Source organism: Linepithema humile, chromosome 1 (genome assembly GCF_040581485.1).
Source record: "Linepithema humile isolate Giens D197 chromosome 1, Lhum_UNIL_v1.0, whole genome shotgun sequence".
NCBI classification, from domain to species: Eukaryota; Metazoa; Arthropoda; class Insecta; order Hymenoptera; family Formicidae; genus Linepithema; species Linepithema humile.
Window position 1 is genome coordinate 13,445,991 of NC_090128.1, and position 12,336 is coordinate 13,458,326.

At 33.9% G+C, this 12,336-nt stretch overlaps 1 protein-coding gene across 2 annotated transcripts in view; it reads right to left on the reverse strand.

Annotated features, from left to right (window-relative positions):
- Positions 1–7,828, reverse strand: part of LOC105668978 (acyl-CoA synthetase short-chain family member 3, mitochondrial) — a 35,576-nt gene extending 27,748 nt beyond the window's left edge. For both annotated transcript variants that reach the window (XM_067349261.1, XM_067349254.1), the window contains exon 1: positions 7,693–7,828. The gene's annotated coding sequence lies outside the window, so the exon portion shown is untranslated. The remainder of the gene's footprint in view (positions 1–7,692) is intronic.
- Positions 7,829–12,336: the final 4,508 nt, after the last annotated feature.

A 12,336-nucleotide genomic window follows, 5' to 3' on the forward strand; every position in this document is an offset into this window, starting at 1 on the left:
CCTTAGACCTGCGATTACTATTCCTCGAAAGGAAATGCAACTGTCGAGCGAGTCATCTCGTCATCAGCATATTATAAAGAATTATATTATTGTAAACTATCGGTGGATATTGATACGATTGTTAGCTAGCGGCGAATAATTATTATAATAAGATTTAACGGCATCTTTGATGTAAAGGTATATAAACCGGGATCCCGACGAAGTCGAGCAGTCGAGAAAAATCCTGACACTACGAAAGATTAAAGTTGTATATTCTCTAAAGTTTGAATCTTATTCATTCTCGTACTCATCACAGTAGAGTAGCGCTACCGTATTTAGGCTACTGCTACAGTTTTATTAGAAGTAGGATTAATTTAGTTCAGTACCTATGTACAAGAGAGAAGCGTTACCGCACTTAGGCTTCTACAAATTATCAGAAGTGGGATAAACGATTCGAACAATTTGAATAAAACGATAAACGATTTAAACGATTCGGCTACAGTAAGAATCGATTGCAGTGAGCATATTGAACAGTATGGTGGATGAGCCGATCGCCGTAAGAATATTTAGCAGTCGCGTGGGCTAGACGCCATTCCAAGAAATATTCGTTGTTTGGAAAGACTTCCGAGTGTACTAGAAACATGTCGGATCCAAACAAGTTTAAGGTCGTGCAATTGAAGGAAATATTGCAAAGGTGGCAATTATTCTCAATTGGAAACAAAGTGGAATTAATCGCGAGGCTACGAGAGGCAGATCTAGAAGGCAACTGGATGCGTGAACTAGAAAGAGCTGAAACGAATGCAGCGTCATCAGTAGGAGACGAAGCATTAGAAAACGATCTCTCGACATTGCCACAAGACAGTACATGTACACTTAGAAATGGAATGTCAGAGGAAGTGCTGAAAGAATTCGAATTACTAAGACGAGAACAACGGCTGATGGAAAGAGAGCTGCAGATTGCAGAGAGAGAGAACCAATTGCGAAGCAGAGCAGACAACAGAGAGAGCAGATCGGAAATGCACTCAAGAATCAACATTAAGGCAGTAAGTGAGCTGTTAAGTGAATTCGACGGATCAGAAGGCCTATTCCCAAATTGGGAAAAACAGTTGAGGCTACTTATATCAACATATCAAATAGATATGAACAATGCAAAGTTGCTGTTGGGAACGCGACTTAAAGGAAGAGCGATGGAGTGGTTCGATTCCCGTCCCGAGCACATCGAATTAAGTGTGGAGGGAATATTGACGGAAATGAAGAAAATGTTTGACCATCGGCAAAATAGGCTGAAGCGACGAAGACAGTTCGAGGAGCAAACTTGGAAGACTGACGAAAGTTTCAGTACCTACTATCACGAAAAAATCATTTTGGCAAATTGGGTTTCAATGGACGATGAAGAGATAATAGAGTATCTCATCGACGGTATATCCAACATACAATTGAGAAATCAGGCCCGGTTGCAGCAATTCGATTCAGGAGCGGAACTATTAGCCGCCTTCGAGAACATCAGTTTGACAGAGTCCAAGGGTCGTTCAGAACGCGATTATAAGACATGGAGCAGGGACTAGAAAGGGGTACGAGTTTATGTGAAAAAGGAGACATCGCCGAACAAAAAGGCTGGAGAGGATTCCAGTGTGGCGCAAACAAAGATAAGATGCTACAATTGCGGTAAAATCGGCCACGTGTCAAAAAACTGTAAGAAATACCTAAGCGCGAAAAAGGCAATTGTTATAGATGCGGAGAAAAAGGACATATAAGTAACGAGTGTACAAATAGAATAGAAGCAAGACAGGTTAATTGTATACAAGCTGCAGAGCAGATTAATAACTTCAAAGAGCAGATTACATTAAAATTTAACAGTCCGCAGTTCAGTTGTGAAATAATAGTTGACGCGTTAATAGATACGGGAAGTTTGATCAGCTTCATTAAAGAGAAAGTAATTCCTAGTTGCTGTGTTAACTACGCTAACATCTTGAACCGATTTTCTGGAATAAATAAAAGTAAACTGAACGTTATTGGTACTACTGCAGTTAATATCGTTTGCGATAAGAAAAAGGAAATAGGAACCTTTATATTGTTACTAATAATATTATGTCATTTTCCATGATAATAGGCCGAGATCTCTTAAAACAGTTTGATTTTGGCAAAGTGAATAAGCTCATAAATAATAAGGATGAAAATGGCGACGAGATCCTAAACATAAATGTAACGGAAACTACAGATAATGTAACTGATTCGATAATAATTAATTCCGAAATTGCGCAGGATAAACGGCAGAATTTAAAGATATGTTCGACAAAGAATACGTAAAGCCGGAGCGTCCAAAGGAGCCAAAAGTAAATGCAGAGTTGAAATTGCAACTAAAGGACGTACAGCCTTTCCATTTTTCTCCAAGACGACTCGCTTATGCGGAAAAGGAAGAATTGCAAAAAATATTGGATGAGTTATTAGCTAAGGAGGTAATTAGGTTCAGCAATTCAGAATACGCTTCTCCAATAGTACTCGTAAAAAAGAAAAACGGTGAGTATCGTTTATGCATTGATTATAGAACGTTAAATAAGTATATCGCGCGGACGAATTACCCGATTCCGGTAATTGAAAATCAGATTAACGTTTTGAAAGATAAAAACTAGTATATTGGATCTGAAAGACGGATTCTTTCATATCCGCATAGCTAAAGAATCGATAAAGTACACAGCTTTCGTCACTTCATTAGGTCAATTTGAATACACCAAAATGTTATTTGGTTTAAAGTCAGCTCCAGGAAGATTCCAAAAATTTGTCAACGAAATATTGAATGAATTAATTAGATCAGGGGATGTGATAGTGTACATAGACGATTTTCTGATTGTAACAAAATCTTTGGAACATTATTTAACTATATTGAAAAGGGTGTTTAAATTGCTAGTAGAGAATAAACTAAGCTTGAGGATTGATAAGTGCAAGTTTATGTTTACTAAAATTGAGTATTTGGGTTATGTAATTACATCAGAAAGCATTAGTCCAACAGTTGGTGGTGTTGAGGCTGTATCGAATTTTCCCATTTCTCAGAGCATGCGAGATGTTCAAAGTTTTTTAGGATTATGTTTTTACTTCCGGAAGTTTGTCGAGGGATTTTCGTTAATTGCCAAGCCCCTCTATGATTTACTTAAAGGAAATGCTACATTTAAATTCACAGATATTGAGTTGAGAGCATTTGAAGAATTGAAAGTAAAATTGATAAAGGCACCTATCTTAGCAATGTACGAGTTACATGATCATACAGAATTACATTGTGATGCAAGTAGTTACGGTTTTGGAGCTGTGTTATTGCAACAAAAATCGGATCTTAAATTACATCCAGTGTTCTATTTTTCCAAGCGTACGTTAGACGTGGAGAGTCGGTACCACAGCTTTAAATTAGAAACGTTGGCGATAATATACGCGCTAAAGCGATTCAGAATTTATCTCTTAGGAATACCTTTTAAAATAATAACTGACTGCAATGCGCTTAAGATGACTCTACAAAAAAAGGACATTAACTCAAGGATCGTACGTTGGGCTTTAGAGCTGCAAAGCTACGAGTATACAGTAGAGTATAGACCGGGTAACCGGATGAAGCTTGTCGATGCACTCAGTAGATCGTTTAACATTTGTATCGTAGAAGATAACCCCTTCGAGTATAATCTATCCGTTTGTCAATCTCAGGACAAAAAGATCGGAGAGTTAGTTAAAGAGCTGGAGCAAACTGAGAGTCCATTATTTGAATTGTGAAACGAATTAGTATTTAGGAAAAAGGGCCACGATTTACTTTTCTATGTATCCGAAATGATGGAAAAGAATGTATTAGTTATCACGACCAGATGCGTCATCTAGAAGTGGAAAAAACTGTAAATACGATATTACAGAATTATTGGTTTCCGAATTTAACGGCTAAAGTCAAGCAGCATATCACGCATTGTTTAAAATGTATCGCATATTCTTCGACCTCCGGAAAACCGGAAGGTGTTTTGCATTCGATTCCAAAAGGAAACATACCGTTAGATACGTTGCATATTGATCACTTAGGTTCGTTAGATAAACAATGTTTGATAAAGAAATATATCCTAGTGATAGCAGACGCATTTTCGAAATATGTAAAATTGTATGCGACAAAAACCACTGCTAGCAATGAGGCTATACGAGCTCTTTGTGATTATTTTAGTAACTATAGTAGACCTCGGGTGATTGTATCTGATCGTGGATCATGTTTCACGTCACAGGAATTCGCAGATTTTATTAAACAACAAGGAGTTAAACATATATTAATCGCAACTGGTTTGCCACAGAGCAACGGTCAAGTCGAACGTGTAAACAGAGTATTAGCTCCGATTCTGAGTAAAATAGTAAATAAGGAAGAAGGAAAGCAATGGTATAAATTATTACACGAGGCCGAGTATGCTATAAATAATTCTAAGAATCGAAGTACAGGTGAAACTCCCAGTAAATTACTTTTTGGCATAGATCAACGCGGTTCGATTAGCGATGAGATAAAAGAATATATAAATGCGAATGTTAATGTTAAATCGAGGGATTTAGAACAGTTAAGAGATAAAGCAGCAGAGAAGATAACCGTTGCGCAAGAGTACAATGAGAAATATTTTAATAAGAAGCACAAGGAACCTGTTAGTTATGAAGAAGGAGATTTTGTTATGTTACGTAATTTCGATAGCACAGCCGGAATGTCGAAAAAATTGATTTCACAATTTAAAGGACCTTACGTTGTTAAAAAAGTATTGCGCAATAGTCGCTATATGATATTCGACATAGAAGGATTTCAAAATACTCAGAAAAATTATCAAGGAGTATGGGAATAAAAAAACATGCGATTATTGTTAAAACCGAATCCTGAAAGCGATAGTCAGTAAGCACTATATTACATTATTTATTTCGAGCGACTCTTAGATTAAGTGAGAAATTAGAGTTAATGAGTTTTATTTGTAGTATTTTGTATAAAAAGATCGAGGTTGATCTAGAGTCAGAATGGCCGAAACTGTAGTATTATAAATCAATCTAACACATATAAAAAAAGGCTTAAATGATAACTATCAAATAATATAATAGAAAGGCATTGAGAGCCGTCGCGGGATGTTAGTGCGAAATTTTTCATTTTTCTTAAAGAAATTAATTTATTAGTCTACGTGAGACAGTTAACTTTGTACACCGATCTCTGGTTCGAGATACTTAAAGTGTACGTAGTATTATACTTGATTTATAATTGTCTTTTTAGAATTAGCGCTTTTATTACGTGGCGGCAGCGGCTTTGATCATGCGGTGAAATATCATACGCTGGTCTAGTGCCCTGATAGCCAAGCATGTTTTGCAAAATCATGCGACTTAATGCTGAGCATGAATTTTCGACTAGTTGCTGTATATTTGCTAAAAACGTAATGCATAGTCATACGTATTCAACAACACGAGGACAGATTTGAAACATTTCGTGTCAACAGATTGAGAGCAAACGGAGAGCAACTGTTGCTCATTTTGTTGCCAACAAAATAACTTCTATTCATGGAAAACATTTTGTTTTGTCATTCATTTTCGACAACATAAGAGCAACATGTCGGTGATAGAAAAAGATAATGATGTCTGTGCTTTTGTCGTATATTTGTTAAAAACTATTTAAATATATTAATTTGTTAAAAACTGTTTAAATATGTTAATTGTGGGTGCGGTCGAGTTGCCGCTTCTGAATGCTTCGAACGCTTTCGTTTTCAACGCTTTCATAGAATGGTCAAGTAGCGCTACAGATGTTCTCAACGTTGGTAAAATTGACCGGTCTGAAAGTGTCTGAAGCGTTTGAAGTGTAAAATTAAAAAAAAATATAAATTAACATATAAAACATAACGAAATTTAAAAATTTTTTTAAAATGAATAAAGATATAGCTGCAATATGTATTGTAAAGAATTATTTAGATATATATTCTTATCTTTGTGATGATGAGGAAATTGACATAATAATAACCTCTCAAAATATCACAAATGAAAACCGTATTAAGAATATTGAAAATTATGTTGAACATATACTTTGATTTCTTTCATCAAATAGCGTAATATTTGGCATTTTTAACAATAATGTAGCTCAACGTTTTTTATTATACACAGAATCTTCAGATGAGCACGTAGAACCACGTTACACATGTATGTTGTTCAGTCGACAGTCGACACAATTTCCCGCAATTTACGAAAATTCAAAAAACGCTTCAGCTGTACTACCTCTCCGGCTGCAACATTGGAAGCGGAATGATAGAGAATATTTATGACGTTTCAGTGACGTCATTTATATCATTGAAATGTTTCGAAGTGCTAAATTGACCGCAGTCGAAACGCTTCAAAGCATTTGTAGCAGTAACTCGACCGCACCCTGTGTCTTGTAACCAATATAAAATGTCGAAAATGACCTATCTTTGTGTACGTGTGTATGTGTGTTTGCGCGAGTGCGTGCAATTTAATAAATAAATAGGCGATACATCGACGATACTTGTGGCAAATTAACACAGCTTCGGTTTCTACCTATAGATATTTGCGGCAAGGTATATATATATATATATATATAATAGATATGTAAACTAATAAATAAGTAAATCCTTCTTTCTGGTGATAACAAAAAGAAGGATTTATTTACTTATTATTTTATATGTTTGAAAAGAGTAAGGGTGCAAAAAATATATTTAACCGTTTTCGACACGCTGTTGAATTTTTGCTAAAATTTATGACTCGGCATGTGTTGTTGGCAACTTTCTGTCACATTTTGCTCTTTATGTACAGCGATAAACCATTGACAGCAAACACATAGCAACTTGACAGCAACACATGCTGAATTCATGTGATATCACACCAGAGGCAAATGACTTACACACCTTGTTCTAAATTTGCTGAAAACTAATGCCCTTTGTTTTCGGCAACGTGGCAGCAACAACACAGACAGGTGGCTATTAGGGTGCCTACTGACCTAGTGAAACTTTAGACCTGCGATTACTATTCCTCGAAAGGAAATGCAACTGTCGAGCGAGTCATCTCGTCATCGGCATATTATAAAGAATTATATTATTGTAAACTATCGGTGGATATTGATACGATTGTTAGCTAGCGGCGAATAGTTATTATAATAAGATATAGCGGCATCTTTGATGTAAAGGTATATAAACCGGGATCCCGACGAAGTCGAGCAGTCGAGAAAAATCCTGACACTAAGAAAGATTAAAGTTGTATATTCTCTAAAGTTTGAATCTTATTCATTCTCGTACTCACCACAGTAGAGTAGCGCTACCGTATTTAGACTACTGCTACAGTTTTATTAGAAGTAGGATTAATTTAGTTCAGTACCTACAGGAGAGAAGCGCTACCGCACTTAGCCTTCTACACTAATAAAATTAAAAACGAAAACAACCAATACAAGTCAACATTGTACTTGTGTATGAGAGGGAGAGGTTTCGCCCCCCCCCCTCACTCCCGATCGTAAAAGGAAATAGATTAATCGGTGTGGTATTTCAAAAGTTTTTTGTGACAAAGGTGATTGAGTGACATATTATTTAAAAATAATAACAAAAGTTTTCTTCAAAAGAAAAGTTTTCCCCAAAAATTTGTTTTTCTCACAATGACAGCTTAAAGAGAGGTTCTGGGGATCTGACCTTCTAAATTAAAAACCTCCCTTAACCTTTTACGCTGGCAATTAATTTTATTTTAATTTGTACTTACTTGTACTTATTTGTATTCACTTGGTTGTAACACAATGTATATAAAACTGATAAGAGTTTACAATAAATGTGATTGTCTACATATGACACAGTAGGATCTCGTTTGCTGATTCTATGCGTCGCCAATGATACAAAATGCAAACTCGATTCAGTGAGCTATATAATATACTGGAGTGAGTCTTGAAAGAGTGGGGTTGATGAAAGAGTCTTGAAAATGGAAGAAAGAAAGAGCGAGGGAGAGAGAGCTATATTGGACGGGAGTATCTGTCTCATGTCTGTCTTCTTTTTTAATATCTCCACCATACACGGTGTAAATGTAAAAGGAGAACAGATCCTCGCCTACTATTGTTATCCTTGGGCCGCGAACTACACATTGGTTCTTATGGGAAAGGCTCACTTCAGTATGTTATATAGCTCACTGACTCAATTATACGGAGCTCCGCGGTCCCGCACGCACACAACAGCAGAAAACGGTATATCTTCACTTATACTAGCTGAGCCGAGCGCCGAGCACACACGGACGCTGTTCTCGGGTTGTGTGCGTGCTCAGGATCGCGGAGCCCCGTAATCGAATTTGCATCACTGATATACGTACTTGCTTCACCCCAGCAGTACAGACGACGTGTTACGCACATTGTCCCGGCATTTGGAACGAGTAACAATCGACGTGCTAAGCATGTTATTTCAGTGCAAAAAGAAAAATGACACCTTATTTTACAAGTTTTGTAAAATATGACAACTTCGAAACAGTTTTTCTTCTCAAAATGAGACTTGTAAAATGAGGTATCACTTAAGGGGGATCAAAAAGAGTGGAAAATAATTGCTTTTTTTTTAAACTAGACTTTCGTCAATTATTTAATTATCATAAATTATTATCATTATTATAAATGATAAATTATTATCATTATTATAAATTGAGGATATTCTATGACAGTTGTGACACGATGCACATATAAATCATCAATCCCCGAGCAATAAAAAAAATGGCAAGTTAATTAAATTTTTATCAAAAATTTATGTCAAGTACCAAAAGAAAATCTATCAAAATTTGCCGAAAACGGTACATCTTCTATTTATTTGGCTTATAAGTCGTATCTTGTTTTTTTTTTTAATTATATGTATGTATCTCAATTTTTAATTATATGTATTTATGTAGATACAACGATATATATTGATAATGTTTTTCATTAGTAATGTACATGTGTCTATAAATAAACATGTTAATAAATAAACATATTATCTATTTTCGAACACGACAGAGGTCGCGCAAAAGAGAAAATGCGTGTCGCGATGACCGCGAAATCGGAACAAGATATGTGAAGGTGCATAAAAATGCACATGCACGCATATATAACAATGGTGATAAGCAAACATTAGAACGTATTTTCGTAGTTTTTTATGTACTACTAAAAAAATTCATATAAACTACGCATTACAAATATTCTCTATATATATGTCGACGCAAGGAAAAGCATCCAACAGTTTTTTGATCAGGTGTATAAGTGAAAACGTTTGTAAATTCTATTGTGTTGCTCCAATTGTTTTCTTTTGTGCTGTTTTGCCTTTCGTGAAATATTTTTCTTGCATATTGCGAAAAGCAATGCGCAAGCTTTATTCAACATGATATTACAGCTGTTTACAGATGTCATATAAATTCATTTGTTTATTTATATTTGACAGTAGTACATAAACGTCGGAGATCATATTACTCTTTTATCCCAATGCTTTCTTCATCATATTCATATTACAATGAAAATTATTAATAAAAGAATTCATGATATTCATTATATTTATGCTAAAAAAACTTTGTTTATTAATATGATTATTGCACAACGTCAAAGTGACATGAACGAAATTTCTTTTGGGCGGCAAAAGATTAATATGATTAGTACATGTAAATTGAACGTAATAAAAATTATTAAAAAAAGAAATGTTTTTTGGGCCTTCTTAATAAATCAATTATCAAATCAAATAAGATAGCTATGTCAGCCCAGAGCAAGAGATGTTGGGTGCTCAAAGATTAATTAAACAAGTTATAATATCAAACGTTTCGGCACATTTATTATGGCCATCCTCAGTGAAAGTATAATAACGGCAAGCACGCCTTACAAACACGCGGTTAAAGATTTCAACCGTTTAACATAAGTATCCATATGCTTAGAATGATACTCGAGGCTATAAATGATAAAAATCCTTACTTGAGATGTCAGCGATATAAAATAGTAAAAATGAAATGACTGAGGATGGCCATAATAATGAAATATCATTTTTACTACTTTATATTGCTGACATCTCACGTAAGGATTTTTTATAATTTATAACCTCGAGAATCATTCTAAGCATATGTAATACTTATGTTAAACGGTTGAAATCTTTAACCGACATGCGTTAATCTTGCGGCGTATACTTGTTGTTATCTTTAATTTATTTCTTTTTGTAAGGCGCGCTTGCCGTTATTATACTTTTACTGAGGATGGCCATAATAAATGTGCCGAAACGTTTGATATTATAACTTGTTTAATTAATCTTTGAGCACCCAACATCTCTTGCTCTAGGCTGACATAGCTATCTTATTTGATTTGATAATTGTAATAAAAATTATATCATGTATAATGCAGCCCAACACAAGCGTGACGTAAGTGACAAAAATGCAAATTGTACTTATAGGAGTATAAAGTTGCAAAATGAGTTGCGGTGGAATCGTCCTACATGAGACGTGAACTCAATTTTCCGTGAAATCGAATTGTGACTTAGTTTTCTTTACGTGATCGGCAAGTTAAAAACTTATCCAAATTCTGTTAAGAGATGAGATTGAAAATAATTTAATTAATAGTAAAACTAACTTTACTTTAAATTTAACAAATTGTATATATATAATACAATTTTAACAGTTTATTTTTTCTGCATGCGTAACACGAAATACGATCAGTTAATGTATATCAGATGTAGGACTGTACATTGTTTTGTACTTCTAAAAGTACGCATGATAACATTCTGAAAATGATGCAATTATTGCAATTGTTGCAATTATTGCAATTATTGCAATTATTGCAATTATTAAAATTGTTCGCAATTATTGAAATGTCTTATATCACCTATTTGAAGTAATTTAAGAGATAAGGAATTCTATTTTTTGAAGTTATCTTAGAAACAGCCTTGAGATAATTAAACAAATATTTCACAAATATATTTTAACGTTTGTTTTTTAGCATTATGTTCAAATATGCTGCTATTTTCAAAATTGACGATAAGTTATTGTCGATGCATTAAGTCTTGTATTGTGTTTATGAAACGTAGTTGCTAGTAGTTGCGTAGTAGTGGATACATCGGAAATTTGTATTTTTATCTAATATTAGATAAAAATATAAATTACAATACATTGTAATTTAAAAATAGAATACATTGTATAATAATTATGTACATTACATTGTATAATATTATAATTATGTACATAATATTAAATTATATTATTACTTATTTTTATAGTTCTAGATTATTTTGAGGTAGAAGCGCGCCAAGTTTTTTTGTATTAAATATTTTTTTATTTTTTATTGACGTTAGATTTTTAATAATTTAATAGTAAGTAAAGTAAGAGAAATCGAATATATCAGTGATTAAGATGGGTGTCACAAATATTTAATAAATTACGACCAATACAAAAATAGCTTGACGCACATAATTTAACTATTGTTATTTGCAGCTGTACTTGCTCCCTTTTGAAAATTTCAGCTGAAAGACCGCTGTTTAGGTAGAATGCGAAGCAATAGCCGAACAATTCTGAACCACAATAAATATTTGAATATAAACCGGTGTAAAAAATAGAGCACGGTATAGTTGAGACCGGTTTTTTTTATTGAATAGCTAAATAACTTGTCGATTTTTATTTTACACAGCTAGATATATTAATTTAATAGTTATATACAATGTTAATATTAGATAAAGATACAAATTTCCAATGTACCTACTACTACGCAACTACCAGCAACTACGTTTCACACACACGCGCACGTATGCACACACATTTCAGTTTATTTGTTATTGTATATAAACTTTTTGTACAAGACCTAATTCATCGACAATAACTTATCGTCAATTTTTAAAGTAGCAGCATATTTGAACATAATTTTAAAAAACGAAAGTTGAAATATATTACACAAGCAATACTCTAAATGTCAATTTAGAACATAACAATATAAATTTATTCTTAATATTTATAAAAAAAAATTTCTAAATTTAAAAATATTAATTTTATTTTAATTTTATTATTTGAGTAAAAATTACTTAAAAGTTTTTTTTGTATCAATAATTTTGAGACGAAAATTTTACGATTATTAATGCAACAAACTAATCATTGCATTCTGAGCTGAATACTGTATCCCTCGGCGCTATTATCGACAATTTAAATGATATACAGCTAAGACGGCACAACGACGAAGGAGAAATTTCGAGTTTACGTGGGAGAATCGATCGCTTTTAGAAGTATAGAGAACTTGGCGCTAATCGCTTCGCTTCGTATCGCACCTGACGCTTTTCAGCATCGAGTTCCGCAAATCTGAAATAAAATCGTGTCAATGAAATTTCTATTAATAGTTACTTACGTTTACCATTTATTGCATTAAATTGATGCAAAGCTTATTTTTCTCTC